A 26,360-nucleotide genomic window follows, 5' to 3' on the forward strand; every position below is an offset into this window, starting at 1 on the left:
AACTTTGGCAGCACCTATCCAAATTATCTGTAGATGAAGGTGTTCCATATAGCCTCCAGTTCATCCTGTAGCTGTAACAAAATTCTCAGTCAGTTACCTGTTCCGCCAGAACGCGAGCTCTGTGAGTAAAGTGAAATCCTCCTCCCAATGTTCATTGCGTAAACTTCCATAGCTACAGTACATACAGATGGTGAAGTGTTGCAAGGTATGTTTAAAAAAAAAAGGGTGAGAGAGAGAGAGAGAGAGAGAGAGAGAGAGAGAGAGAGAGAGAGAGAGAGAGAGAGAGATCAGGTCTTCAGAAGTCTTTTGGAATCCGGGGCGGAGTCGTTCAGAACTGCTCCGGGAAGATTCCGTTCTGGAGTCATTCAGAACTCTATGCTAAGTCTACGGCTATTTCTTCTGAAGTAATTTGGAGAGAAGATTCTGGAAGATTTACTTCCGAAATCGTTCAGAGATTTCTGGAATCATTCAGAATTCCATGCTAAGTCTATGGAAATTTCTTCTAAATCCTTTTGGAGATGCACGAAGATTTTCTCCCGAAGCCTAGGACTCGCGAAAAATTCTCTTTTTTTCTCTGGTTTCAATAGGCCCTAATAACTCATAATAATAATAATAATAATAATAATAATAATAATAATAATAATAATAATAATAATAGCTGGACTTCGGTATACCGTGGTAGGAGACCCTCTTTTAGGCAGGTTGAGTTAAAAGTAATGGCTGCATCGGCAGAGTTTATTTTCTTATCCAATTTTTCTATTTTCCGGATAATTCTCTTCTCTAGAGCGCTGCAATCAGCCAGCAGACTTGAAAAATTCATCAGTCGGGTGAATGAAAAAATCGGGAAGACTTTTCAAGTATATTCTCACAAAATACAAGTAAAACTTTTGGTACAAAATAGTAAAAACTACGACGCGTTTCCAGGATAAGTCCTTCCTCTTCTTCAGGTAGGGGTGTGTGTTATTTTTCAAGTCTGCTGGCTGATTGCAGCGCTCTAGAGGCCCTTAGCATCAATATGCGTAGATGATAGTGATGATAAATTTATATATATATATATATATATATATATATATATATATATATATATATATATGTATATATATATTTATATATGTATATATATATTTATATATGTATATATATATATATATATATATATATATATATATATATATATATATATATATATATATATAGTACGTGCATTTACAAGAAAAAATGCTTTTAACATTCCATATTGAGCTGGGCAACGTAAAATTATTTGGTTAATCCCTGTAGCAATAAAAATATGTTATTTATTTATCTATGCATAGTAATCAACAAAAATTTGTTACATTTTTCAATTTCAACAGGTTGTGAATTTGATTAGCTGGAAGCAATTAATTGCTGTCGAAATATCCAGACCATTCAGAATATTCTCTACATGCAATCTTGCAGGCACAAAACACACACGCGTGTGCGTGTAAATTCACGAATATATATATATATATATATATATATATATATATATATATATATATATATATATACATATGTGTGTGTATATATATATATATATATATATATATATATATATATATATATATATATAGATATACATATGTGTGTGTGTATATATATATATATATATATATATATATATATATATATATATATATATATATATATATATATATATATATATATATATTAATTTTTGTGTATTTATACCAGGTATTTTAGAAGGGTATAAATTCTCTGCTAATAGTTGTGGCACCAAGGGTATTGTAAAAGTCTGCGGGGGTGAGAGATGTGGTGAAGGGAGAAGTCGAGTGGACACATACAGTCAGGACCCACTTTATGTGGGTCCTGCATAGAGTATAGGCCTATTTCTGGTAAAAATAGATTTCAGACGAAGTATTTTATCCGTGATATCAATGTAACTGAATAGTTTCATTGGATAATGTAAATGTCCGTATTCTATGGTCGGGAAATTTTACATTTTGTGGCATCTTTAACGATTAAACACGTATGAAACATTAATTCCATTGTTTGTTTCTCAGTCGACATCAATAGTATTTAAAACTAGATATTATGATGTCAATTTGGAAAGAATGAAATCATTAGTCACTCCCTTAGGATTCCAGTAAGTCGGAATATCACCTACAGATCTTGTCTAAGATATGTATTGGATTTTGTGTGGATTATTATTGCCGTTTCAAAGTACGTACTCCAGATTAGCCATCCCTTGCTACACCCGCTTTTACCGCACGTCCTAGGTTTAAACTTTTAAGTTAATTACCTTAGTTTCAGGTAATATGCATGGTTTCAAGATAATTTTTAAGGTAATGGGATTTGTAGGGTAATTTTCGGTTTTACTAGCTTCAAATTTAAGGAAGTTGGAAAAGTTTTAGGGTAATCTAGGGTAAAAAGCAGCAGCATCTAAGGTTATAGCTACATGTTCAAGTTTAAACATGGCACTTGTTCCATGTGCACACTGTGACGTTATTGTTTTTTTTTTTATTACTCACTCTCCCCTGCACTGATAATAGAAACTTATTTTAAGCTTGCTGTCGCATGTTTTAAACTGTTTGAATTTGATATCATTCTTGCTATCAACTATCTGTATATGTAAGTTAGTTGTCTTGTTGAATAAACTTCTCTTGCTGGTCTTCCACTGTCTTGGGTTAGAGTTCTCATGATTGAGGGTACACTCGTATAGGAAATATTTATTATAATTTTGTTACTGTTCTTAAATCCTCACTGGGCTATTTTCCCTGTTGGGGCCCCTGGACTTATGGCATCTTGCTTTTCCAACTAGGGTTGTGCCTTAGCAAGTAATAATAATATTTCATTTCGCTTCTCTGTTAGTATCTAACTGCCACCTGCCACAAACTTATCACCTCACAAATACTCCTGATGTCAGTTATCAATAAAAGTATCTGCATTTAGTTTAGTTTGATTTATTGAACAATAACAAGTGGTGCCCATTTTGTATGTGGCCTACCTTTTTTATTCTGGTTTAGTATGTGACCTATCTGGCTTGTTAGGATAGGTTAGGTAACGTTAGGTTAGGTTAGGTTGGGTGACATACTGAAACAGACAGAATTTCGTAGGCCATATTCGAAAGGTGTGCCACATACTAAACCGGCACTCAACAAGTTTTAATAAGAAATGTCATTAAAAGATACAATACGCATCGCTATTTTAGACAAGTGGGCAACAGGACACACTCCACTAACGCTTTTGCCCGGGTAGAGAAGTGGCGCTGTCTAGAATTTAGCGCTTTGGCATCTTAAAAGTAAAACAGATAACTGATGGTGCTTTACGTCGAAGAATGATTTAACTTTTTCATGATGCAAGCAAAAGATCTTTGGGATACCCAGAAATATTACAAAAATCGTGAATAACCTTTATTTTTTAGCGAAAAACGAAAAGGATAGTTTTAAGAAAAATATTCATGAAAAATATAAGCTGTATGTTTGAGGAATTTACTTTATAAGAGTAATGTGCAGAAATGCTTGTCATTCGCTATGTAAAAATAATCCCCTTTTACACGGTATATGAAACATCAACATTGCAATCATTTACACATGCACAAAAAAAAATGCGTACGAAAAGTTATTCATGCTTCACAAAACATGGGCCGAACCAAAAGCCTTGATTGGCTATCGAGTGTGAATATCTATGATGACATTTTTTTCGAAAATAACTGTATAATAAATATCGCAATAGAAATGGCAGTGGAAAGATGAATAAATTCCCAATATATAATAGCATAGATAAATTCAATAAGTGTTTCAATAAAAACAGCATTTGTAGATGAAAGACGAAAAAATAATTTTTTGATTTATAAGTCAATTTTATGATAAAGCTTTTGCCCCAGTGCAAAGGTTTTTCCTTACTCTTAAAGAAATGACAATGCGTGACAAAATCTTGGGAAAATACCAACAAAATAAGTGGCCTGTTAGCTCAGTTGGTTAGAGCGCCGTGCTAATAACGCGGATGTCGAGGGTTCGATCCCCTTACGGGCCAAAGAGCAAAGGTTTTTCCTTACTCTTAAAGAAATGACAATGCGAGACAAAATCTTTGGAAAATACCAACAAAATAAGTGGCCTGTTAGCTCAGTTGGTTAGAGCGCCGTGCTAATAACGCGGATGTCGAGGGTTCGATCCCCTTACGGGCCAAAGTGCAAAGGTTTTTCCTTACTCTTAAAGAAATGACAATGCGTGACAAAATGTTGGGAAAATACCAACAAAGTAAGTGGCCTGTTAGCTCAGTTGGTTAGAGCGCCGTGCTAATAACGCGGATGTCGAGGGTTCGATCCCCTTACGGGCCAAAGTGCAAAGGTTTTTCCTTACTTTTAAAGAAATGACAATGCGTGACAAAATGTTGGGAAAATACCAACAAAGTAAGTGGCCTGTTAGCCCAGTTGGTTAGAGCGCCGTGCTAATAACGCGGATGTCGAGGGTTCGATCCCCTTACGGGCCAAAGTGCAAAGGTTTTTCCTTACTATTAAAGAAATGACAATGCTTGACAAAATCTTGGGAAAATACCAACAAAATAAGTGGCCTGTTAGCTCAGTTGGTTAGAGCGCCGTGCTAATAACGCGGATGTCGAGGGTTCGATCCCCTTACGGGCCAAAGTGCAAAGGTTTTTCCTTACTCTTAAAGAAATGACAATGCGTGACAAAATCTTGGGAAAATACCAACAAAATAAGTGGCCTGTTAGCTCAGTTGGTTAGAGCGCCGTGCTAATAACGCGGATGTCGAGGGTTCGATCCCCTTACGGGCCAAAGAGCAAAGGTTTTTCCTTACTCTTAAAGAAATGACAATGCGTGACAAAATGTTGGGAAAATACCAACAAAGTAAGTGGCCTGTTAGCTCAGTTGGTTAGAGCGCCGTGCTAATAACGCGGATGTCGAGGGTTCGATCCCCTTACGGGCCAAAGTGCAAAGGTTTTTCCTTACTCTTAAAGAAATGACAATGCGTGACAAAATGTTGGGAAAATACCAACAAAATAAGTGGCCTGTTAGCTCAGTTGGTTAGAGCGCCGTGCTAATAACGCGGATGTCGAGGGTTCGATCCCCTTACGGGCCAAAGTGCAAAGGTTTTTCCTTACTCTTAAAGAAATGACGATGCGTGACAAAATCTTGGGAAAATACCAACAAAGTAAGTGGCCTGTTAGCTCAGTTGGTTAGAGCGCCGTGCTAATAACGCGGATGTCGAGGGTTCGATCCCCTTACGGGCCAAAGTGCAAAGGTTTTTCCTTACTCTTAAAGAAATGACAATGCATGACAAAGTCTTGGGAAAATACCAACAATGTAAGTGGCCTGTTAGCTCAGTTAGTTAGAGCGCCGTGCTAATAACGCGGATGTCGAGGGTTCGATCCCCTTACGGGCCAAAGTGCAAAGGTTTTTCCTTACTCTTAAAGAAATGACAATGCGTGACAAAATGTTGGGAAAATACCAACAAAATAAGTGGCCTGTTAGCTCAGTTGGTTAGAGCGCCGTGCTAATAACGTGGATGTCGAGGGTTCGATCCCCTTACGGGCCAAAGAGCAAAGGTTTTTCCTTACTCTTAAAGAAATGACAATGCGTGACAAAATCTTGGGAAAATACCAACAAAATAAGTGGCCTGTTAGCTCAGTTGGTTAGAGCGCCGTGCTAATAACGCGGATGTCGAGGGTTCGATCCCCTTACGGGCCAAAGTGCAAAGCTTTTTCCTTACTCTTAAAGAAATGACAATGCGTGACAAAATCTTGGGAAAATACCAACAAAGTAAGTGGCCTGTTAGCTCAGTTGGTTAGAGCGCCGTGCTAATAACGCGGATGTCGAGGGTTCGATCCCCTTACGGGCCAAAGTGCAAAGGTTTTTCCTTACTCTTAAAGAAATGACAATGCGTGACAAAATGTTGGGAAAATACCAACAAAATAAGTGGCCTGTTAGCTCAGTTGGTTAGAGCGCCGTGCTAATAACGCGGATGTCGAGGGTTCGATCCCCTTACGGGCCAAAGTGCAAAGCTTTTTCCTTACTCTTAAAGAAATGACAATGCGTGACAAAATGTTGGGAAAATACCAACAAAGTAAGTGGCCTGTTAGCTCAGTTGGTTAGAGCGCCGTGCTAATAACGCGGATGTCGAGGGTTCGATCCCCTTACGGGCCAAAGTGCAAAGCTTTTTCCTTACTCTTAAAGAAATGACAATGCGTGACAAAATGTTGGGAAAATACCAACAAAGTAAGTGGCCTGTTAGCTCAGTTGGTTAGAGCGCCGTGCTAATAACGCGGATGTCGAGGGTTCGATCCCCTTACGGGCCAAAGTGCAAAGGTTTTTCCTTACTCTTAAAGAAATGACAATGCGTGACAAAATGTTGGGAAAATACCAACAAAGTAAGTGGCCTGTTAGCTCAGTTGGTTAGAGCGCCGTGCTAATAACGCGGATGTCGAGGGTTCGATCCCCTTACGGGCCAAAGTGCAAAGGTTTTTCCTTACTCTTAAAAAAATGACAATGCGTGACAAAATCTTGGAAAATACCAACAAAGTAAGTGGCCTGTTAGCTCAGTTGGTTAGAGCGCCGTGCTAATAACGCGGATGTCGAGGGTTCGATCCCCTTACGGGCCAAAGTACAAAGGTTTTTCCTTACTCTTAAAGAAATGACAATGCGTGACAAAATGTTGGGAAAATACCAACAAAGTAAGTGGCCTGTTAGCCCAGTTGGTTGGAGCGCCGTGCTAATAACGCGGATGTCGAGGGTTCGATCCCCTTACGGGCCAAAGTGCAAAGGTTTTTCCTTACTCTTAAAGAAATGACAATGCGTGACAAAATCTTGGGAAAATACCAACAAAATAAGTGGCCTGTTAGCTCAGTTGGTTAGAACGCCGTGCTAATAACGCGGATGTCGAGGGTTCGATCCCCTTACGGGCCAAAGTGCAAAGGTTTTTCCTTACTCTTAAAGAAATGACAATGCGTGACAAAATCTTGGGAAAATACCAACAAAATAAGTGGCCTGTTAGCTCAGTTGGTTAGAGCGCCGTGCTAACAACGCGGATGTCGAGGGTTCGATCCCCTTACGGGCCAAAGAGCAAAGGTTTTTCCTTACTCTTAAAGAAATGACAATGCGTGACAAAATCTTGGGAAAATACCAACAAAATAAGTGGCCTGTTAGCTCAGTTGGTTAGAGCGCCGTGCTAATAACGCGGATGTCGAGGGTTCGATCCCCTTACGGACCAAAGTGCAAAGGTTTTTCCTTACTCTTAAAGAAATGACAATGCGTGACAAAATGTTGGGAAAATACCAACAAAGTAAGTGGCCTGTTAGCTCAGTTGGTTAGAGCGCCGTGCTAATAACGCGGATGTCGAGGGTTCGATCCCCTTACGGGCCAAAGAGCAAAGGTTTTTCCTTACTCTTAAAGAAATGACAATGCGTGACAAAATGTTGGGAAAATACCAGCAAAATAAGTGGCCTGTTAGCTCAGTTGGTTAGAGCGCCGTGCTAATAACGCGGATGTCGAGGGTTCGATCCCCTTACGGGCCAAAGTGCAAAGGTTTTTCCTTACTCTTAAAGAAATGACAATGCGTGACAAAATCTTGGGAAAATACCAACAAAATAAGTGGCCTGTTAGCTCAGTTGGTTAGAGCGCCGTGCTAATAACGCAGATGTCGAGGGTTCGATCCCCTTACGGGCCAAAGTGCAAAGGTTTTTCCTTACTCTTAAAGAAATGACAATGCGTGACAAAATCTTGGGAAAATACCAACAAAATAAGTGGCCTGTTAGCTCAGTTGGTTAGAGCGCCGTGCTAATAACGCGGATGTCGAGGATTCGATCCCCTTACGGGCCAAAGTGCAAAGGTTTTTCCTTACTCTTAAAGAAATGACAATGTGTGACAAAATGTTGGGAAAATACCAACAAAATAAGTGGCCTGTTAACTCAGTTGGTTAGAGCGCCGTGCTAATAACGCGGATGTCGAGGGTTCGATCCCCTTACGGGCCAAAGTACAAAGGTTTTTCCTTACTCTTAAAGAAATGACAATGCGTGACAAAATGTTGGGAAAATACAAACAAAATAAGTGGCCTGTTAGCTCAGTTGGTTAGAGCGCCGTGCTAATAACGCGGATGTCGAGGGTTCGATCCCCTTACGGGCCAAAGAGCAAAGGTTTTTCCTTACTCTTAAAGAAATGACAATGCGTGACAAAATCTTGGGAAAATACCAACAAAATAAGTGGCCAGTTAGCTCAGTTGGTTAGAGCGCCGTGCTAATAACGCGGATGTCGAGGGTTCGATCCCCTTACGGGCCAAAGTGCAAAGGTTTTTCCTTACTCTTAAAGAAATGACAATGCGTGACAAAATGTTGGGAAAATACCAACAAAATAAGTGGCCTGTTAGCTCAGTTGGTTAGAGCGCCGTGCTAATAACGCGGATGTCGAGGGTTCGATCCCCTTACGGGCCAAAGAGCAAAGGTTTTTCCTTACTCTTAAAGAAATGACAATGCGTGACAAAATGTTGGGAAAATACCAACAAAGTAAGTGGCCTGTTAGCTCAGTTGGTTAGAGCGCCGTGCTAATAACGCGGATGTCGAGGGTTCGATCCCCTTACGGGCCAAAGTGCAAAGGTTTTTCCTTACTCTTAAAGAAATGACAATGCGTGACAAAATGTTGGGAAAATACCAACAAAATAAGTGGCCTGTTAGCTCAGTTGGTTAGAGCGCCGTGCTAATAACGCGGATGTCGAGGGTTCGATCCCCTTACGGGCCAAAGTGCAAAGGTTTTTCCTTACTCTTAAAGAAATGACAATGCGTGACAAAATGTTGGGAAAATATCAACAAAGTAAGTGGCCTGTTAGCTCAGTTGGTTAGAGCGCCGTGCTAATAACGCGGATGTCGAGGGTTCGATCCCCTTACGGGCCAAAGTGCAAAGGTTTTTCCTTACTCTTAAAGAAATGACAATGCGTGACAAAATGTTGGGAAAATACCAACAAAGTAAGTGGCCTGTTAGCTCAGTTGGTTAGAGCGCCGTGCTAATAACGCGGATGTCGAGGGTTCGATCCCCTTACGGGCCAAAGAGCAAAGGTTTTTCCTTACTCTTAAAGAAATGACAATGCGTGACAAAATCTTGGGAAAATACCAACAAAATACATGGCCTGTTAGCTCAGTTGGTTAGAGCGCCGTGCTAATAACGCGGATGTCGAGGGTTCGATCCCCTTACGGGCCAAAGTGCAAAGGTTTTTCCTTACTCTTAAAGAAATGACAATGCGTGACAAAATGGTGGGAAAATACCAACAAAATAAGTGGCCTGTTAGCTCAGTTGGTTAGAGCGCCGTGCTAATAATGCGGATGTCGAAGGTTCGATCCCCTTACGGGCCAAAGAGCAAAGGTTTTTCCTTACTCTTAAAGAAATGACAATGCTTGACAAAATGTTGGGAAAATACCAACAAAGTAAGTGGCCTGTTAGCTCAGTTGGTTAGAGCGCCGTGCTAATAACGCGGATGTCGAGGGTTCGATCCCCTTACGGGCCAAAGAGCAAAGGTTTTTCCTTACTCTTAAAGAAATGACAATGCGTGACAAAATGTTGGGAAAATACCAACAAAGTAAGTGGCCTGTTAGCTCAGTTGGTTAGAGCGCCGTGCTAATAACGCGGATGTCGAGGGTTCGATCCCCTTACGGGCCAAAGAGCAAAGGTTTTTCCTTACTCTTAAAGAAATGACAATGCGTGACAAAATCTTGGGAAAATACCAACAAAGTAAGTGGCCTGTTAGCTCAGTTGGTTAGAGCGCCGTGCTAATAACGCGGATGTCGAGGGTTCGATCCCCTTACGGGCCAAAGTGCAAAGGTTTTTCCTTACTCTTAAAGAAATGACAATGCGTCACAAAATCTTGGGAAAATACCAATAAAGTAAGTGGCCTGTTAGCTCAGTTGGTTAGAGCGCCGTGCTAATAACGCGGATGTCGAGGGTTCGATCCCCTTACGGGCCAAAGAGCAAAGGTTTTTCCTTACTCTTAAAGAAATGACAATGCGTGACAAAATGTTGGGAAAATACCAACAAAATAAGTGGCCTGTTAGCTCAGTTGGTTAGAGCGCCGTGCTAATAACGCGGATGTCGAGGGTTCGATCCCCTTACGGGCCAAAGAGCAAAGGTTTTTCCTTACTCTTAAAGAAATGACAATGCGTGACAAAATGTTGGGAAAATACCAACAAAATAAGTGGCCTGTTAGCTCAGTTGGTTAGAGCGCCGTGCTAATAACGCGGATGTCGAGGGTTCGATCCCCTTACGGGCCAAAGAGCAAAGGTTTTTCCTTACTCTTAAAGAAATGACAATGCGTGACAAAATGTTGGGAAAATACCAACAAAATAAGTGGCCTGTTAGCTCAGTTGGTTAGAGCGCCGTGCTAATAACGCGGATGTCGAGGGTTCGATCCCCTTACGGGCCAAAGAGCAAAGGTTTTTCCTTACTCTTAAAGAAATGACAATGCGTGACAAAATGTTGGGAAAATACCAACAAAGTAAGTGGCCTGTTAGCTCAGTTGGTTAGAGCGCCGTGCTAATAACGCGGATGTCGAGGGTTCGATCCCCTTACGGGCCAAAGAGCAAAGGTTTTTCCTTACTCTTAAAGAAATGACAATGCGTGACAAAATGTTGGGAAAATACCAACAAAGTAAGTGGCCTGTTAGCTCAGTTGGTTAGAGCGCCGTGCTAATAACGCGGATGTCGAGGGTTCGATCCCCTTACGGGCCAAAGAGCAAAGGTTTTTCCTTACTCTTAAAGAAATGACAATGCGTGACAAAATGTTGGGAAAATACCAACAAAGTAAGTGGCCTGTTAGCTCAGTTGGTTAGAGCGCCGTGCTAATAACGCGGATATCGAGGGTTCGATCCCCTTACGGGCCAAAGAGCAAAGGTTTTTCCTTACTCTTAAAGAAATGACAATGCGTGACAAAATGTTGGGAAAATACCAACAAAGTAAGTGGCCTGTTAGCTCAGTTGGTTAGAGCGCCGTGCTAATAACGCGGATGTCGAGGGTTCGATCCCCTTACGGGCCAAAGTGTAAAGGTTTTTCCTTACTCTTGAAGAAATGACAATGCGTGACAAAGTGTTGGAAAAATACTATCATAATAAATAGCCTGTTATCTCAGTCATGCATGTGCAAATAAACCCTGATGCTGAGATACAAAAAGCTAAATGAGAATGCTAATTAAATCTTGACTGGTATCGTCTTACATATATATACTGTACAGTATATTTTGACAACTTGTACGGTTAAGTCTCCCATCCGAGTTTTTTCCGAATTCCAGTTCGGGTAGAAACTTATCAATTTTTTAAATAGAGCGAGTTCGATATTAAAAACCAATTTTTCCAATATTTAAGTGTATGTGGGAAAACTATATATATATATATATATATATATATATATATATATATATATATATATATATATATATATATATATATATATATGCACACACATAAACTAGTGTACACGACTCGATAAGAATAACGGTATATACTCTATATACATAAATATGCAAACACACGCATACGCACCCTTTCTCACCAGAATATAACAATTCTCTATTCCTCCACCTTAGAGGAGTGCTGAGGGCTTGACCGAAAAGAAATATAATTTATCTATCTATCTATCTATCTATCTATCTATATATATATATATATATATATATATATATATATATATATATATATATATATGTGTGTGTATGTATATATATATATTATATTACCAGACACTGTTTTTTTATTATATAGGGGATATATATATATATATATATATATATATATATATATATATATATATATATATATATATATATATATATATATATATATTTACATGTGTGTGTGTTTATTTTTATATATATTATATAGTGTTGAAAGTATTCGAGTAGGTAATGAAAATTACAAGGTAGAGCATCTTAAGTATCTCAGCCTTCATAGTGAAGTCAAAAGAAAACCCAGGAATGACTGGAGAGAATATTTAGACAGGAAAGCAAAAGAGGCTGACAAAGCTATGAATTGAGGGAGCTGCTATGGTTTAAGAATTATTATTGAAATATCTACTGGGGCAAAGAAGAAGAAGCATATACCCATCAAAAAGAGAGATTGATCTGTTATATAAACATAAGATGAAGAAAGGCGACGTTAGATGGAACACTTTAATGAGGTCATGAATCTGAGATATGAACGGTATAATTTGATTTGACGCTATAATTAAACTAAAGAGAGAGAAAGCCCCTGGATACGATGAAATTCACTGCTGAGATGATATTGGCCGGAAATGAAGTGACTCCCAGAATACTTACAAGATTACTTTATAGAATGTGGCGTGAAGAGTCAAAACCTGATGAATAGGAGCTAGGAGTGTTGTTGAAAATTGCCAAAAATGATTTGACTGATAGCAATAATTACAGAGGCATCACACTTACGTTAGTTGTCATGAAAATATATATAGTATGCTCATTCTAAAGAGACTAGAAAGATTGATGAGATGCTGAGAAATGAACAAGGAGGGTTTAGGAAAGATGAAACTTGTACTGACCAAATTTTCATTTCAAGGCGTGGTACATCAATGTGTGAATTACAAAAATCCACTTTTGATGGCATTTATGTACCATGAAAAAGCTGTTGGTAGTGTGTACTGGCCGATTTTGTGGAGAGTCCTGCGTTATTATGGAGTTCCTCTTAAATGAATTTCCAGTAAACAGCGGAATACTCCAAGGGAATGTGTTGTTACCTATGTTGTTTATCCTCCTCATGTATTTTGTAATGTATAGAACAGTTGGGGATGGTGGAGAAAGTTCGGAGTGGATTGGTAACAGGAAATTGCTCATCTAGAGTATACTAATGATGCTGTCCTTATTAGCAGAACACCAATGGACTTGCAAAGCTTGCTTACCAGAATGCTGGAACTATCACATGAGGCTGTGCTTGAGATAAATAGAAGAAAGACAGATGATGAGAATGAGAACGGAATATGCAATGGAAAATATTGGAAGGAGAAAGGATTAATGAGGTGGAATCATCTAAATATTTAGGAACTCTGATCTCTAACACAGGATCTTTAGAACTGGAGTTTAATGAAAATTGAAAACAGAAAATCAGACAATGGCAAGGTTAAGTAAAATTTCGTAATAAAATCGCTTGAAATTACATAAAAAAATCAGGCTATATATCAGTTTAGTAAGATCGGTGTAACTGTATGACCATGAATTGTGGTATGACAATGAAACAATTCCCAACAGATTTTGTAGATTTGAGAATAAAGCCCTCAGAAGGACATTGGGAGTTAAATGGCAGGGCAGGATTAGAGATGGAACTATAAGAGATTACTTGAATGCCATATGTGGATGAGGCCATGGTGAGGGGCAGATGGAGATAGTTTGGGTATGATCTTCGCACTCCCCAAGAGGGATTAGTTCACCAAACTTTCAACTGGGCTCCACAAGGCACTAGAAGAGTTGGAAGACACATGCCTACATGGCTAAGGACTATGAAGCTTGAAGTAGATGATGATGAATGGAGAAGTATTGATTTAAAAGCTCAAGATGGAGACGAATGGCGAAGTCTTATTAATGCCCTCTACGTCAGTAGGCGTAGGAGATGATATATACTGTATATATATATATATATATATATATATATATATATATATATATATATATATATATATATATATATATACATATAATATGTGTGTGCATATATATATATATATATATATATATATATATATATATATATATATATATATATATATATATATATTTACATATATATATAGGCTATATATATATATATATATATATATATATATATATATATATATATATATATATATATATATATATATATATATATAAATATATATACATACGGAATTTATATCAGTCATATTCGAGAGATACATGTATATCTTGTAAGATCTTGACTTCTTGATGTCTTAGTGCTATTTTGATAGCTTAAATAGATTAAGTCTTGCCCCGTGATAATCTGAAATCCGAATGGAAATGATGGCAGAATATTCTTCATTCCGTTTTAGGATTCGAATTCTCGAGCAACTTCTCTCTTTGGTTGCAGCACCTCGCTCAGCTAAAAGGAAAAATACTTTGTAAATATTATATTTACTCTCATACTCTTTAACTTAGACAAAAATAATAGGCCTAACATAGCGACAACGGCCCATTCATCCTATGTTGGTTTTAGAATTCGTTAACTTTCGGTTTGCCATCAAGAAAAAACATAAAGTGGAGAAGTTGTTCCAAAATACAAAATACATGATACAAAATACATCCAAACATCCTTAAAAAAAGAAAAAAAAAAAAACTATTTCCATAGCTGTAGCTTCCCAATGCCTTTAGTAATTGTCTTAGAAAATCTACAATGTTAAAAGATCTCATACAGGGCATCGATTAGCTCTCTCTCTCTCTCTCTCTCTCTCTCTCTCTCTCTCTCTCTCTCTCTCTCTCTCTCTCTCTCTCTCTCATACCACGTTTGAGATCGAAGTTAAATTAGGAATTTTTTTCCTCAACTGGCATGCCCGGCTAGCTCAGTCGGTAGAGCACGAGACTCTTAATCTCGGGGTCGTGGGTTCGAGCCCCACGTTGGGCGTGCGCTGTTTTATCTCCCTGATCAGTACTGTTGTGTAGAACGTCTTCATCGACTTCAAGTCTTTTCAATTTACCTTTCATAAGCATAATACATAATTCATCCTCATTACACGTGGAAAGTTGCGTCATTTATACACACAAGAAGCACACACACATACACATATATATATGTATATATATACATATACATATACGTATATACACGTCTGCTGTTTTATCTTCCCGATCAAGACTGTTTTAGAAAGAAGGACGTCTTCATCGACTTCAAGTCTTTTCAATTTATCTTTCATAACATGAATTTATCTTCATTACACGTGGAAGGTTGTGTAATTTTACACACAAGCACACACACAAGAATAACAGGTTTATTTATTTATTGGGTTTAAAATGTTATTATTTATATTATATTATGTTATATTTATTTTTATGTTATTACTGTTCTTAAAATATTCTATTTTTTTTTCGTTTCCTTTCCTCGTTGGGCTATTTTCCTTGTTGGGAGCCTTGGGGTATATATATATATATATATATATATATATATATATATATATATATATATATATATATATATATATATATATATATATATAGATAGATATATTCAGCATTGGTAGTTAAAACAATAAACAAAAAAATAACTTGTATCGAGGGTTGCATTTTAATGTATACACAGAATGTCGTCTTTTTTCCTTGCTTGCCTGTCAGAGTTAATGAAGTATTGGGGAAATTATTTAAATGATAGAATTTTGTTAGGAAATGTGGTTTCGTAAAATTTTAGATCAGATATAATCGGGTTGTATGTATATTTGTTTATTACAATAATTTTGTGATGGATTAGTTTTAACTTGAATGGCTTATCGACAGATAGTTCATATATATATATATATATATATATATATATATATATATATATATATATATATATATATATATATATGTATATATATATATATATATATATATATATATATATATATATATATATATATATATATTATATGGTACCCTTTCCATCAATAACTTCTGGCGCTTATCAGATGCCAACACTTACACTCCCCTGACCACGGTAATGAGAGAGAAAGTTGTGGCTATGGTTTGAAGTTGACCATATCTTGGCCAGGATTCACTCAAGAGACTAAAACTATAAGGGCTCTTACACACGAGGACACTAGTGTCCGCCACCGGTATCGGACACAAGTGTCCTTGCTCAAGACACCGCCTGGCAACTAGTGAACAATGCTTTGCAGTGAGTGGCGGCAACCGTCAGTGTCCGCCACGTGTTGCAGGAGCAAGACACCGAAATATCTGATGCCCGGAAGTTGTCTGCTTGGAACACTGCTGTTGCCTCGTGTGAAAGGCTCCATTTGATAATATGGGAGGCAACTAGTGTCCAACACCGGTGGCGGACGCTAGTGTCCTCGTGTGTAAGGGCTCTAAGATTGCCTTGCCTATAGCAAGACACAGGCTCTTGCACTAAAGGCAGCCCGTAAACTCAAGAGAGGTTCAGTATTCGCGTGAGGGGGATTATTAGCAGTAAGAACTTGGTAACAATTTTCCATAGTTTAATATTACTCTTCGGCTTTTGGAAAGTTTTCTTTTATATCAATATGTAACAAAGTACATAGGGAATGATATCAATTTGAATAGAGTATGTGGTATGGTATGTGGTTTTTATTCCGGATGAGGTCAGGTATGTACGAGTCGAGCTTGACTCCTTGGACCGGTAAATCTCCTTTTAATAATAGTAGTATTTCCAAAGGATATGTTCATTATAAACAAGCTATCCAAAAGTACATGCTCAGTATTTTTAACATTTGCTGGGATATTATTAACACGCAATGTAAAATAAACTTAAGAACACTAATATTTACATATGTCAGGACAAAAAACATAACACACAAGTCCTGATTCTACTCTACCCTCGCTACAATGCAGTTCCTCTATTCTATAGACCTTGGCAGTTCATTTATTTAATAATAATATTGTCATTCCTCAATTTTTACTCTGGGGAATGGCCGAGGCATCCTAAACCTGAAATGTTCGTTCAGATAAACTTAACAAACTAAGAATTGTATGAACCACTCTGGGTAGTGTGACGACAAGATTAGAAAAATTTGATTGACATTACCTTATCCATTTAATGATATGTTTACTTCTCGCCTCGGAGGTAGAGTAAGTAACAATTATCGAGGGAATGTTGAGAGGCTGCCAGAAGCCCTTCAAGTCTCTCTCTCTCTCTCTCTCTCTCTCTCTCTCTCTCTCTCTCTCTCTCTCTCTCTCTCTCTCTCTCATTTAAGATGTAAAACCCATGAGCAAGAAGGCCTGTTAGCTCAGTTGGTTAGAGCGCCGTGCTAATAACGCGGATGTCGAGGGTTCGATCCCCTTACGGGCCAGTGGAAAAATATTTTCATCATATGAAAAAGACCTTATCACCGTAAGTTTGTATAAATGCCTTTTTTTCATATGCAACTATTGTCTCATACATATTACTAGTTGTTTGATAGGTTTTACATTTCTGATCAGGAGGGATTTTGTATTTATTACGGATTTAATTTGAATTTGTGTATTTGTTATTGATTCACCTTTATTTGTTTTCAGTACGTTTATGCACCATTTATAATTTCGTTTTTTTTCGAAACTTTATGTTAAAGGGTTCTTCCATATTAAGTAATTATCGGAGTTTAATAATAATGATGATAATTCCAGATTATCTTTTAACGAAAAGATAACATTAGTAGGCAACACGGCAGTTAGGGGTATGGTACGGCTTGAGATCCAACATTTAGTTGATCTAAAAAGGCATATAATTATTGCAGATGGTCTTTCTCGTACTTGAACTGCTATTTCCCCTCACCGTAGGTCTTGGCATTGTATATACCACCTACTTTCCATTTCTGACCTTACTTTCCAGGCACTAACTATCACCACCCCTATCAATCCTACCCTTCTCCCGCCAGTTTAGAGTTCGAGGCCCAGCATTATACAATAAAGTACCTGGCACAATTAAACAAAAATCCTCTCTCGCTGCTTTTAATGTAAACTTAAAGAAACTAATCTTAAATGGTCCCGATTAATGTAAGAATGTTATGCTTAATTGCCTTATTAAAAGTGCTTTTGAAGGCACTACTGTACTTCGATAGATGTTGGAATTAGTTTTAGATAATATTTATGGATAAGATGGCTTTTATTTACAAATTAAGATTTCCTTATAATCTAGTATGCATATTTGATTACTATGTGTTATTTTAATATGATTTGTACATGACTTGTTTTTAACACAACTTATGTGGTCTATGACAATGTATTTCATTATTCGGCAAGTGTAATTTTTACTCACTATATTCTAAGTAAATACTTTCTGATTTCATGATATTCTTTTATTACTGATGAATTATTTCAATTACAAAGTTTTAGCCGATTTATTGATTCTTATAACAACTTTTGTATATCTAAAATAACAAATATTTGAACTGTTTGTAAGATGACTTTACTAATTGTAGCCTTATATTTTATGAATACCCAATGTAAATATTGGAAATAAAGAATTATTATTATTATTATTATTATTATTATTCTCTACATATCCACCTCCATCCCCCACGAAGCCCTGATCTTTTTTCCTACCTTTGGAGTCTCTAAGGTTTCTTTAAATAAAGTGAATCTCAGGTAGCATCTGTAAAATATCCTTCGTTGGTTTCAGAACGCAAACGCACGGTGTAGGCTACGCATAACTAGACTCAGATACCTACACTTCGGAGACAATTTGTTATATCAGCTTAATGAGACATTTAGCTGTTTACGGTCGACTTTATCATGTTATTTAGATTTAAGCAATGTCATTGCGGTTATCTTCTGGATCTTTCAATCCAGTTTAGAGCAATATCTCCTGTCCTGTAGGAGATTGTCTTTTTACAGTATATTGTCAACTTATTTCATCCATTTCGAAAGGTTGTTAATAGCAGTTATGTAACCATTTATAAGTAGATGGGATTTGAGAGAGAGAGAGAGAGAGAGAGAGAGAGAGAGAGAGAGAGAGAGAGAGAGAGAGAGAGAGAGAGAGAGAGAGAAATTTGTGTAATGTTCGCGGAATTTTTTGTTATATACAACTTAAAGTTTAGATTGCAAGTTTGATCTCAAACTTGGAATAGTTTGCCCCAAGTTCGGCGAAAGCCATCTTTTCTCAAGAGATGAAAGAGATGATAAGCCTCCTGTTTTTCCATATGAACACCTCCACCTTTTGATTAAGCAGACAATACTGTAATTTTCAAAGAAATTTCTCACATCTCACATATAACTGTGAACAATTTAAATGCATAGGATACTCAAAATTCAAAAAGACATTCCCGTTTGCTTGAAATTTCAAATTTATGTGAAGAGTCATATTGTCATACAAATAGAGCATTGACGGTCCCGTGTAGGTCTTTGAATTGAAGGTTTTTATCATTCAAAATTGATTTCATCCTCCTGTTGAAATGGTTGATAATATCAATGATGTTATTACTGTATATTAAGTAAGCCTAAGGAGGAATTATACATTGAATAAATGTTTTGAAGATGCCTTGTCCAATATAACCCTGATTTTATTATTTTTTTTTCATTATATGCAATTAATTGATTTTTTTTGAAGAATTTAGTTAGATGAAATGTAATTTTTTTTTTTTCTTTTTTTACAGTAAATGTTCGGTCAAATCCCAGAGCAGGTTTCACATTAATAGAGATGAGGGTTTTTGTCAAAATCCCTTTTATGTAGATGACTGTTTAATGTGTCTTCTAACTGGGAGTTTAAATTAGACAGTTTCTTAGATTGGTAATAGAGGGGCCAAGGGTGCCTGGTGGTTTATCAAGAAGTTGTATTTTCTGTATCAATTCCTTTATCTTTCTATGTGGTACCCATTTTTTTAAATCTTCGTTACATCCAGCACAGTAGTTTCCCATTCGCTCATAGTTATAGCTTTGGTGAGGTAGATTCTTGAACTGAAGCCTCTCTTTTCTTGTCCTAGCTTCCACTTGTTTTTTTCGTTATTCGGGCAAGTCAATTGTCAAGTGGGTGTTCCTTTATAGTTCATAACTATGCTGGAAGAAATTATGGTTTGTTTCCGTATGGCTGATGCTACACGGGTTTCTAGATTTTGTTTCCCCTGAGGCTGTAACCAAATTGTGGAATTGTTAACTTAATCAAATGGGTGAATCAGTGGAAATTCAGAGGTTAATTTTTTTTTCCTGAGGATACATCTTACTTCATAGTCTATATGGTACTTATTTATTTAGATTTTATATTCTTTCTTGTTAATTTTTTCATATTTTGCTTGTGTGGTTTATTCTTTACTTATACAGTACATATCTTTTCCAAACTGGATTGGTTTGGCGTCGGATCCCTTAGGCTTGTAGAATTCAGCTTTTCTAACTATGGTTGCTGCTTGGCTTAAAAGATTAATGCTGATGATAACAGTTATAACAATAATCTTAGCTTTCTCAGATACACCAAGTCTCTCACCAATTATTTCTAACACATCCCACTAATTTTCTTGCTTCTCTTAATCTGTGACTTGCCTTCATAAGTGATAACTGTTGTAGAAGTTTTACTGCAAGATCTCTTAGCCTCTACCATGATCCTTCCGTTGTTTCTTCTCTGGAGCCACCCCTTGTATTGAGAAACTGCTTAAAGTGAAACTCTTCTAAAGGATGTAGATGCTAAGGTACAGTATATGTGAATGAGTTGTGACTAAGTTGATAATTGAAGATGATACAGTTCTCGGTGAGGGACAGTCAAGAGTAACAGCAGAAACTGGTAAAAGAGTTTAAAAACGTTTGTAAGAAGAGGGAATTAAGAATAAATGTAACTGGATTAGGGGACTTGATATAGTAATTTACTCCCATGTACGTGTAAGAATGAAGTACTTCTATTTTTCAATTATTCCTTTTGATATTCGATAGTCCATCTTCTCAGGTTCCATTTACCCTTATGACTTACATTCAATCTCAATCTCCTCTTCTTGCAAACGTTTTTCAACTGTTTTACTAGTTTCTGGTTTTCTGGTGTTTCTCTTGACTGTCCATCAACGGGCTCTGTATTGTCTTCAATCATCAACCAAATCACAATTCATTCACCCATCTCATAACCTTGCGTCAGCATCCATTATCCCTTTCTTCAGCCTCTCATCCTTTCATCCATGAATAAGTTGAACAACTATGGAAACTTCCACACCACCTCGTTTCAGACCCAACATCCCCTGAGGCCAGTCACTCTTATGACAACAACTTCCAACACATGCTTCACTTTCTTGATAACGACCCGATTGTCCTCAACATCCTATCACCTCCGCTATACATTATTAATACCTTACATAACGCCTTTCTCTTCTTATAATGATAAGTCTTATCGAGGTTCATGTATGCTATTGTAGATTTTGCCATGTATTCAAACTTTTCTCATTGTTTTTTAATTATTATATATCCCCATTCACTCACTTCTGCCATTGCCCAAACCCATATTGATTTTGTCATATCAGCTTTCTCCTATGTCTTGCCCTCTGAATCTAAGATTACTGTAAAGCTTCACTGGAATTATAAAGTAATCTCATATGCTTATAATTCTTATAGTTACCCTTATTGCCTTTACTTTTTTACAACACGAGTTGTAGCTCTCGCTCAATCCCTTAAAAGCTTTCTGCTACCGAGATTTATATATATATATATATATATATATATATATATATATATATATATATATATATATATATATATATATATATATATATATTGTGTGTGTGTGTTTGTGTATGTGTATATTTTTACTGTATATATAGGGTGTGTCTTTGTGTATTTTTATCTGAATGGTTTATCCTCGTGTAAAATGATATACGTTTGTTGTTCATATCAGATTGATGTTTCCAATAATAGCACAAATGGAATTATTGGAGTAATCTATGTGGAAATTATTGTTTAAAATGCAAAAAGGTAGACTCATCCATTTGAAAACCCCGAAGGGATATAACTAGTATTATTATTTTTCAGATTTTTTCATTTGTTTTTTTTTTAACTTTTGTGTTTTATATGTACCACAGCAGTTCAGGGTAGGTGTTCTATTTTCAGGTTAGGTTAAGTGATTTGCTATTTCGGGTAGATTTCAATGCCATGTTTTTTTTTCCCCGCGTAGTTTGTCGAATTTTGCGAAATTCAGAAGCGTGGGCTGTTGAGCACCACAGAAAACTGCCTACAGATGAGCCGATTCATATGCCCATAGGGAAAAATATGTTTGTTAGAGACAATCTGGCGCATACACACACACACACACACACATATATATATATATATATATATATATATATATATATACATATATTTATATAAATATATATATATATATATATATATATATATATATTTATATATATATTTATATATATATATATACATATATATATACATATCTATATATATATATATATATATATATATATATATATATATATATATATATATATATATACATATATATATATATAAATATATATATATATATATATATATATATATATATATACATATATATATAAATATATATATATATATATATATATATATATATATATATACATATATATATATAAATATATATATATATGTATGTATGTATATATATACATATATACATATATATATATATATATATATATATATATATATATATATATATATATATATATATATATACAGCTGACTTTTTCTTTGCCTACACATACACCGGATAATCTGGCCTATTCTTTCATCATTCTTCTCTATCCTCATGCACTTGACAACACATAGATTACCAAACAGTTCTTCTTTACTCAAGAGGTTAACTACTGCACTATAATTGTTCATTGGCTACTTTCCTCTAATCTTGGGTAGTGCCATAGCCTCTGTACCATGGTCTTTCACTGTCTTTGGTTAGAGTTCTCTTGCTTGAGGGTACACTCGGGCACACTATTCTATGTCATTTCTCTTCTGGTTTTGTTAAAGTTCTTATAGTTTATATATGAAATGTTAATTTTAATGTTACTGTTCTTAAAATATTCTATTTTTCCTTGTTTCCTCTCCTCACTGGGCTATTTTCCCTGTTGGGGCCCTGGATTTATAGCATCCTGCTTTTCCAACCAAGGTTGTAGCTTTACAAGTAGTAATAGTAATATATATATATATATATATATATATATATATATATATATATATATATATATATATATATATATATATATATATGTATGTATATTTATTTATATATATGCATGTATAAGTAATTGCAAAACCCTCACAGGAACATGTGATGCTTACATGCAATAATCCACGAGGAAACATGAAAATACTGTGTGATTCCACTATGGTTTCGTCTCCATGACATCTTGAGGAGTGATATATTGATAAGAGATTTTCTACAATATAGATGGTATAGTGAGAGTACACACATGCCTACAAAGATCCGTTGATGATAACATGCCACCTGTATTTACAACACCACGGCTGTACCTTCTTGGCTTACCTTATTTCCCAATAGCTGTGGTGGGAGCCTCAACTTTTAGGGACAGGTCAGATGTCCTGGGTTTGTAGACCTTCAGTCAGTTACTTGAATTATCTTTATACAGTTTTATTAAGAGTTTATCCTATATGATTTTGATTATCAATAGTATGTATGTGGAAAAATTTACATACATATACAGTATACCTAAACACGTTGTGTACATATATACATTAACACACATAAAACAACGGCAGCAACAAAAAATGTAGCCATTTATAGTCTACTGAAGGATAAAGGCCTCAGATACGTCTTTACTCATGTAAGGGTTCGGCCAATTTCATCAGCACGTTGGCCAGTGTATATTGGTGATGGTGGGAGATATTTGTCTGATTGCTCATGGCAAACCCGCCTAGTATGTGAGGCCCTGTCTATTAAATTTTTGCTAACCATGGAATATATATATATATATATATATATATATATATATATATATATATATATATATATATGTATATGTATATATATGTATATGTGTATATATATATATATATATATATATGTATATATATATATATATATATATATATATATATATATATATATATATATATATATATATATATATATAATATCCTAGCTCTTGTATGAAGATATGTGTTGTACGTCTAGGTAAATGAACTCTATGATCATGAGAATTCCACAAAATCTAACTATTCAGCATGCGGTTGTAGCAAGATTGCATTTTGATAGCGAAGGTTAGTTAGTTGCCTTTGAGCGCTCGAGTAGATAAGGCTCTCACCTAAGAGAGCGTCAATTGTACAGTATAGTGTACTTTGAATCTATTGTAATAAAGTGAAATAAACCCATGTTCCTATGTCTCATTATCTGTTAACGTGGGACATATTGGTGTCAGGTGTAGAAATACGTCTGTTTGTGTATGCTGTGAGCAAAGTTGTTCTTTAAACCTGTAAAATAAAGTTCAAGATGCCTAGATACGTGAGAACTAACATAGCAGACAATGCTACTGCTGGGAGGTGAAAACGGAAGAGCAGTGTATAGCGTTGCCGATGAAGAATATAGACAGGAAATTAAAATGCAAGAATTGGAAAATTAGTTAGATAACTTATTATTATTATTATTATTATTATTATTATTGCTTTTCCTAGTTGGAAAAGCAAGATGCCAAAAGCCCAAGGGCTCCAATAGGGAAAAATAACCCAGTGAGGAAAGGAAATAAGGAAATAAATAAATGATGAGAAAGATTTAGCAGTGAATCATTCTAAATACAGTAACAACGTCAAAATAGATATGTCATGTATAAACTATTAACAACGTCAAAAACAGATATGTCATATATAAACTATAAAAAGACTCATGTCAGCCTGGTCAACATAAAAACATTTGCTCCAACTTTGAACGTTTGAAACTACCCAATTAGGAAGATCATTCCATAACTTGGTAACAGATGGAATAAAACTTCTAGAATACTGTGTAGTATTGAGCCTCATGATGGAGAAGGCCTGGCTATTAGAATTAACTGCCTGCCTAGTATTACGAACAGGATAGAATTGTCCAGGGAGATCTGAATGTAAAGGCTGGTCAGTGTTATGAAAAATCTTATGCAACATGCACAATGAACTAATTGAACGACGGTGCCAAAGATTAATATCTAGATCAGGAATAAGAAATTTAATAGACCCTAAGTTTCTGTCCAACAAATTAAAAATGAGAATCAGCAGCTGCAGACCAGGCAGGAGAACAATACTCAAAACAAGGTAGAATGAAAGAATTAAAACACTTCTTCAGAATAGATTGGTCACCCAAAATTTTAAGACTTACTCAATAAGTCAATTTTTTGTGCAATTGAAGAAGACACAGACCTAATGTGTTTCTCAAAAGTAAATTTGCTGTCGAGAATCACACCTAATATTTTAAAAGAGGCATACAAATTAGAAGAAACATTATCAATACAGAGATACGGATGTTGAGGAGCCACCGTCCTTGACCTACTTATAATCATACTTGGAGTTTTGTTAGGATTCAACTTCATACCCCATAATTTGCACAATGCACTAATTTTAGCTAAATCTCTATTAAGGGCATCATCTGCATATCCAACAAGCTTGCTTTCTAGGCCAAACCACATGTCATGTGTATATAGTATGAAAAGTAATGGGCCAAGACCACTACCCAGTGGAACACCGGATATCACATTCCTATACTCACTATGGTGCCCATCAACAACAACTCTTTGAGATCTATTACTTGAAAATCATTAATAATGCTAAGAAACGACCCCCCCCCCACTCCCAACTGTTTGAGTTTGAAAACAAGGGCCTCATGATTAACACGGTCAAAGGCAGCACTAAAATCAAGGCCAATCGTACGAACTTCCTGACCACAATCAAGGGATTTCTGTACAGCATTGGAGATTGTAAGAAGGGAATCACATTCTTCAAGGCCTTTACGAAAACCAAATTGCAAACTAGGGAACAGATGATTACCTTCAACAAATCTATTAAGACTTTTTGCCAGAAGACTTTCAAAAACTTTAGATAATATGGGAGTTATGGAAATTGAGCGGTAATCAGTTGGACTTAAGCTACCACAAACACATTTACATAGAGGAGTAACATTACCAATTCTCCAACAGTTGCTAAAAGCTCCTCTTCTTGCTAACTTGCGCAAAATAACAGATAACTTAGGAGTTGAGAAATCTGCTGTCTTTATAAAAAACATAGGAAAAATACCATTTGGGTCTACACCTCCATAAGCATCAAGGTCCATCGACAGAGCTTTAATCTCACGAGATTGAAAAGCTAAACTAGTTAGTTTCAGTTGAGGCATAAACTCTGAGCAAAAGCTCGAAGCTGAGTATAGTTGTTCCTGGTCAAATCTGATCTGTTACCGTTCCAAAGATGATAGGCCTCCTGTTTCTCAAATAAGCACTTCTACAATCATCATTGAACCACGGTTTGTCCTTCACTCGGTACCTTAGCACACGAGAAGGGATACGCCTATCAATTATGTTGACTAGATTCTCATTCAAAGGGACAACAGGATCTACACTACTATATAATTGTGACCAGTTCAAGCACCAAAGATCATGTAAAATCCCATTCCAGTCTGCTTGGGATTTCATATAAATTTTACAAGAATATGATATATCAGGGACAGGCTGCTCAGTCTTCACTAATAATGAAATCAAGGCATGATCAGATGTCCCGACTGGAGAACCAACCTTACTAGTTATAACGCCAGGGGAGTCAGTGTATACGA

General features: G+C 36.1%; 37 non-coding genes across 37 annotated transcripts; all 37 read left to right on the plus strand.

Annotated features, from left to right (window-relative positions):
- Nucleotides 1-3,940: 3,940 nt before the first annotated feature.
- On the plus strand, nt 3,941-4,014 carry TRNAI-AAU (transfer RNA isoleucine (anticodon AAU)). The gene has a single exon. It is a non-coding gene; the product is annotated as a tRNA-Ile (tRNA).
- A 78-nt stretch (nt 4,015-4,092) lies between these two features.
- Nucleotides 4,093-4,166, plus strand: TRNAI-AAU (transfer RNA isoleucine (anticodon AAU)). Its single transcript has one exon. It is a non-coding gene; the product is annotated as a tRNA-Ile (tRNA).
- Nucleotides 4,167-4,244: 78 nt separating this feature from the next.
- Nucleotides 4,245-4,318, plus strand: TRNAI-AAU (transfer RNA isoleucine (anticodon AAU)). Its single transcript has one exon. It is a non-coding gene; the product is annotated as a tRNA-Ile (tRNA).
- A 230-nt stretch (nt 4,319-4,548) lies between these two features.
- TRNAI-AAU (transfer RNA isoleucine (anticodon AAU)) lies at nt 4,549-4,622 on the plus strand. Its single transcript has one exon. It is a non-coding gene; the product is annotated as a tRNA-Ile (tRNA).
- A 78-nt stretch (nt 4,623-4,700) lies between these two features.
- TRNAI-AAU (transfer RNA isoleucine (anticodon AAU)) lies at nt 4,701-4,774 on the plus strand. Its single transcript has one exon. It is a non-coding gene; the product is annotated as a tRNA-Ile (tRNA).
- A 78-nt stretch (nt 4,775-4,852) lies between these two features.
- Nucleotides 4,853-4,926, plus strand: TRNAI-AAU (transfer RNA isoleucine (anticodon AAU)). Its single transcript has one exon. It is a non-coding gene; the product is annotated as a tRNA-Ile (tRNA).
- A 78-nt stretch (nt 4,927-5,004) lies between these two features.
- On the plus strand, nt 5,005-5,078 carry TRNAI-AAU (transfer RNA isoleucine (anticodon AAU)). The gene has a single exon. It is a non-coding gene; the product is annotated as a tRNA-Ile (tRNA).
- Nucleotides 5,079-5,156: 78 nt separating this feature from the next.
- TRNAI-AAU (transfer RNA isoleucine (anticodon AAU)) lies at nt 5,157-5,230 on the plus strand. The gene has a single exon. It is a non-coding gene; the product is annotated as a tRNA-Ile (tRNA).
- Nucleotides 5,231-5,612: 382 nt separating this feature from the next.
- On the plus strand, nt 5,613-5,686 carry TRNAI-AAU (transfer RNA isoleucine (anticodon AAU)). The gene has a single exon. It is a non-coding gene; the product is annotated as a tRNA-Ile (tRNA).
- A 78-nt stretch (nt 5,687-5,764) lies between these two features.
- TRNAI-AAU (transfer RNA isoleucine (anticodon AAU)) lies at nt 5,765-5,838 on the plus strand. Its single transcript has one exon. It is a non-coding gene; the product is annotated as a tRNA-Ile (tRNA).
- A 78-nt stretch (nt 5,839-5,916) lies between these two features.
- Nucleotides 5,917-5,990, plus strand: TRNAI-AAU (transfer RNA isoleucine (anticodon AAU)). The gene has a single exon. It is a non-coding gene; the product is annotated as a tRNA-Ile (tRNA).
- Nucleotides 5,991-6,068: 78 nt separating this feature from the next.
- TRNAI-AAU (transfer RNA isoleucine (anticodon AAU)) lies at nt 6,069-6,142 on the plus strand. The gene has a single exon. It is a non-coding gene; the product is annotated as a tRNA-Ile (tRNA).
- A 78-nt stretch (nt 6,143-6,220) lies between these two features.
- Nucleotides 6,221-6,294, plus strand: TRNAI-AAU (transfer RNA isoleucine (anticodon AAU)). The gene has a single exon. It is a non-coding gene; the product is annotated as a tRNA-Ile (tRNA).
- A 78-nt stretch (nt 6,295-6,372) lies between these two features.
- TRNAI-AAU (transfer RNA isoleucine (anticodon AAU)) lies at nt 6,373-6,446 on the plus strand. Its single transcript has one exon. It is a non-coding gene; the product is annotated as a tRNA-Ile (tRNA).
- A 77-nt stretch (nt 6,447-6,523) lies between these two features.
- Nucleotides 6,524-6,597, plus strand: TRNAI-AAU (transfer RNA isoleucine (anticodon AAU)). The gene has a single exon. It is a non-coding gene; the product is annotated as a tRNA-Ile (tRNA).
- Nucleotides 6,598-6,979: 382 nt separating this feature from the next.
- On the plus strand, nt 6,980-7,053 carry TRNAV-AAC (transfer RNA valine (anticodon AAC)). The gene has a single exon. It is a non-coding gene; the product is annotated as a tRNA-Val (tRNA).
- A 230-nt stretch (nt 7,054-7,283) lies between these two features.
- On the plus strand, nt 7,284-7,357 carry TRNAI-AAU (transfer RNA isoleucine (anticodon AAU)). The gene has a single exon. It is a non-coding gene; the product is annotated as a tRNA-Ile (tRNA).
- Nucleotides 7,358-7,435: 78 nt separating this feature from the next.
- Nucleotides 7,436-7,509, plus strand: TRNAI-AAU (transfer RNA isoleucine (anticodon AAU)). The gene has a single exon. It is a non-coding gene; the product is annotated as a tRNA-Ile (tRNA).
- A 534-nt stretch (nt 7,510-8,043) lies between these two features.
- Nucleotides 8,044-8,117, plus strand: TRNAI-AAU (transfer RNA isoleucine (anticodon AAU)). Its single transcript has one exon. It is a non-coding gene; the product is annotated as a tRNA-Ile (tRNA).
- Nucleotides 8,118-8,347: 230 nt separating this feature from the next.
- TRNAI-AAU (transfer RNA isoleucine (anticodon AAU)) lies at nt 8,348-8,421 on the plus strand. The gene has a single exon. It is a non-coding gene; the product is annotated as a tRNA-Ile (tRNA).
- Nucleotides 8,422-8,499: 78 nt separating this feature from the next.
- Nucleotides 8,500-8,573, plus strand: TRNAI-AAU (transfer RNA isoleucine (anticodon AAU)). Its single transcript has one exon. It is a non-coding gene; the product is annotated as a tRNA-Ile (tRNA).
- A 78-nt stretch (nt 8,574-8,651) lies between these two features.
- TRNAI-AAU (transfer RNA isoleucine (anticodon AAU)) lies at nt 8,652-8,725 on the plus strand. The gene has a single exon. It is a non-coding gene; the product is annotated as a tRNA-Ile (tRNA).
- A 78-nt stretch (nt 8,726-8,803) lies between these two features.
- On the plus strand, nt 8,804-8,877 carry TRNAI-AAU (transfer RNA isoleucine (anticodon AAU)). Its single transcript has one exon. It is a non-coding gene; the product is annotated as a tRNA-Ile (tRNA).
- A 78-nt stretch (nt 8,878-8,955) lies between these two features.
- Nucleotides 8,956-9,029, plus strand: TRNAI-AAU (transfer RNA isoleucine (anticodon AAU)). The gene has a single exon. It is a non-coding gene; the product is annotated as a tRNA-Ile (tRNA).
- Nucleotides 9,030-9,107: 78 nt separating this feature from the next.
- TRNAI-AAU (transfer RNA isoleucine (anticodon AAU)) lies at nt 9,108-9,181 on the plus strand. Its single transcript has one exon. It is a non-coding gene; the product is annotated as a tRNA-Ile (tRNA).
- A 230-nt stretch (nt 9,182-9,411) lies between these two features.
- TRNAI-AAU (transfer RNA isoleucine (anticodon AAU)) lies at nt 9,412-9,485 on the plus strand. The gene has a single exon. It is a non-coding gene; the product is annotated as a tRNA-Ile (tRNA).
- A 78-nt stretch (nt 9,486-9,563) lies between these two features.
- TRNAI-AAU (transfer RNA isoleucine (anticodon AAU)) lies at nt 9,564-9,637 on the plus strand. The gene has a single exon. It is a non-coding gene; the product is annotated as a tRNA-Ile (tRNA).
- A 78-nt stretch (nt 9,638-9,715) lies between these two features.
- On the plus strand, nt 9,716-9,789 carry TRNAI-AAU (transfer RNA isoleucine (anticodon AAU)). The gene has a single exon. It is a non-coding gene; the product is annotated as a tRNA-Ile (tRNA).
- A 78-nt stretch (nt 9,790-9,867) lies between these two features.
- On the plus strand, nt 9,868-9,941 carry TRNAI-AAU (transfer RNA isoleucine (anticodon AAU)). Its single transcript has one exon. It is a non-coding gene; the product is annotated as a tRNA-Ile (tRNA).
- A 78-nt stretch (nt 9,942-10,019) lies between these two features.
- On the plus strand, nt 10,020-10,093 carry TRNAI-AAU (transfer RNA isoleucine (anticodon AAU)). The gene has a single exon. It is a non-coding gene; the product is annotated as a tRNA-Ile (tRNA).
- Nucleotides 10,094-10,171: 78 nt separating this feature from the next.
- On the plus strand, nt 10,172-10,245 carry TRNAI-AAU (transfer RNA isoleucine (anticodon AAU)). The gene has a single exon. It is a non-coding gene; the product is annotated as a tRNA-Ile (tRNA).
- A 78-nt stretch (nt 10,246-10,323) lies between these two features.
- Nucleotides 10,324-10,397, plus strand: TRNAI-AAU (transfer RNA isoleucine (anticodon AAU)). Its single transcript has one exon. It is a non-coding gene; the product is annotated as a tRNA-Ile (tRNA).
- Nucleotides 10,398-10,475: 78 nt separating this feature from the next.
- On the plus strand, nt 10,476-10,549 carry TRNAI-AAU (transfer RNA isoleucine (anticodon AAU)). The gene has a single exon. It is a non-coding gene; the product is annotated as a tRNA-Ile (tRNA).
- A 78-nt stretch (nt 10,550-10,627) lies between these two features.
- TRNAI-AAU (transfer RNA isoleucine (anticodon AAU)) lies at nt 10,628-10,701 on the plus strand. The gene has a single exon. It is a non-coding gene; the product is annotated as a tRNA-Ile (tRNA).
- Nucleotides 10,702-10,931: 230 nt separating this feature from the next.
- On the plus strand, nt 10,932-11,005 carry TRNAI-AAU (transfer RNA isoleucine (anticodon AAU)). Its single transcript has one exon. It is a non-coding gene; the product is annotated as a tRNA-Ile (tRNA).
- Nucleotides 11,006-14,512: 3,507 nt separating this feature from the next.
- On the plus strand, nt 14,513-14,585 carry TRNAK-CUU (transfer RNA lysine (anticodon CUU)). Its single transcript has one exon. It is a non-coding gene; the product is annotated as a tRNA-Lys (tRNA).
- A 2,318-nt stretch (nt 14,586-16,903) lies between these two features.
- On the plus strand, nt 16,904-16,977 carry TRNAI-AAU (transfer RNA isoleucine (anticodon AAU)). The gene has a single exon. It is a non-coding gene; the product is annotated as a tRNA-Ile (tRNA).
- The last annotated feature ends 9,383 nt before the right edge of the window (nt 16,978-26,360 follow it).

Source organism: Palaemon carinicauda, chromosome 30, assembly GCF_036898095.1.
Source record: "Palaemon carinicauda isolate YSFRI2023 chromosome 30, ASM3689809v2, whole genome shotgun sequence".
NCBI lineage: Eukaryota > Metazoa > Arthropoda > Malacostraca > Decapoda > Palaemonidae > Palaemon > Palaemon carinicauda.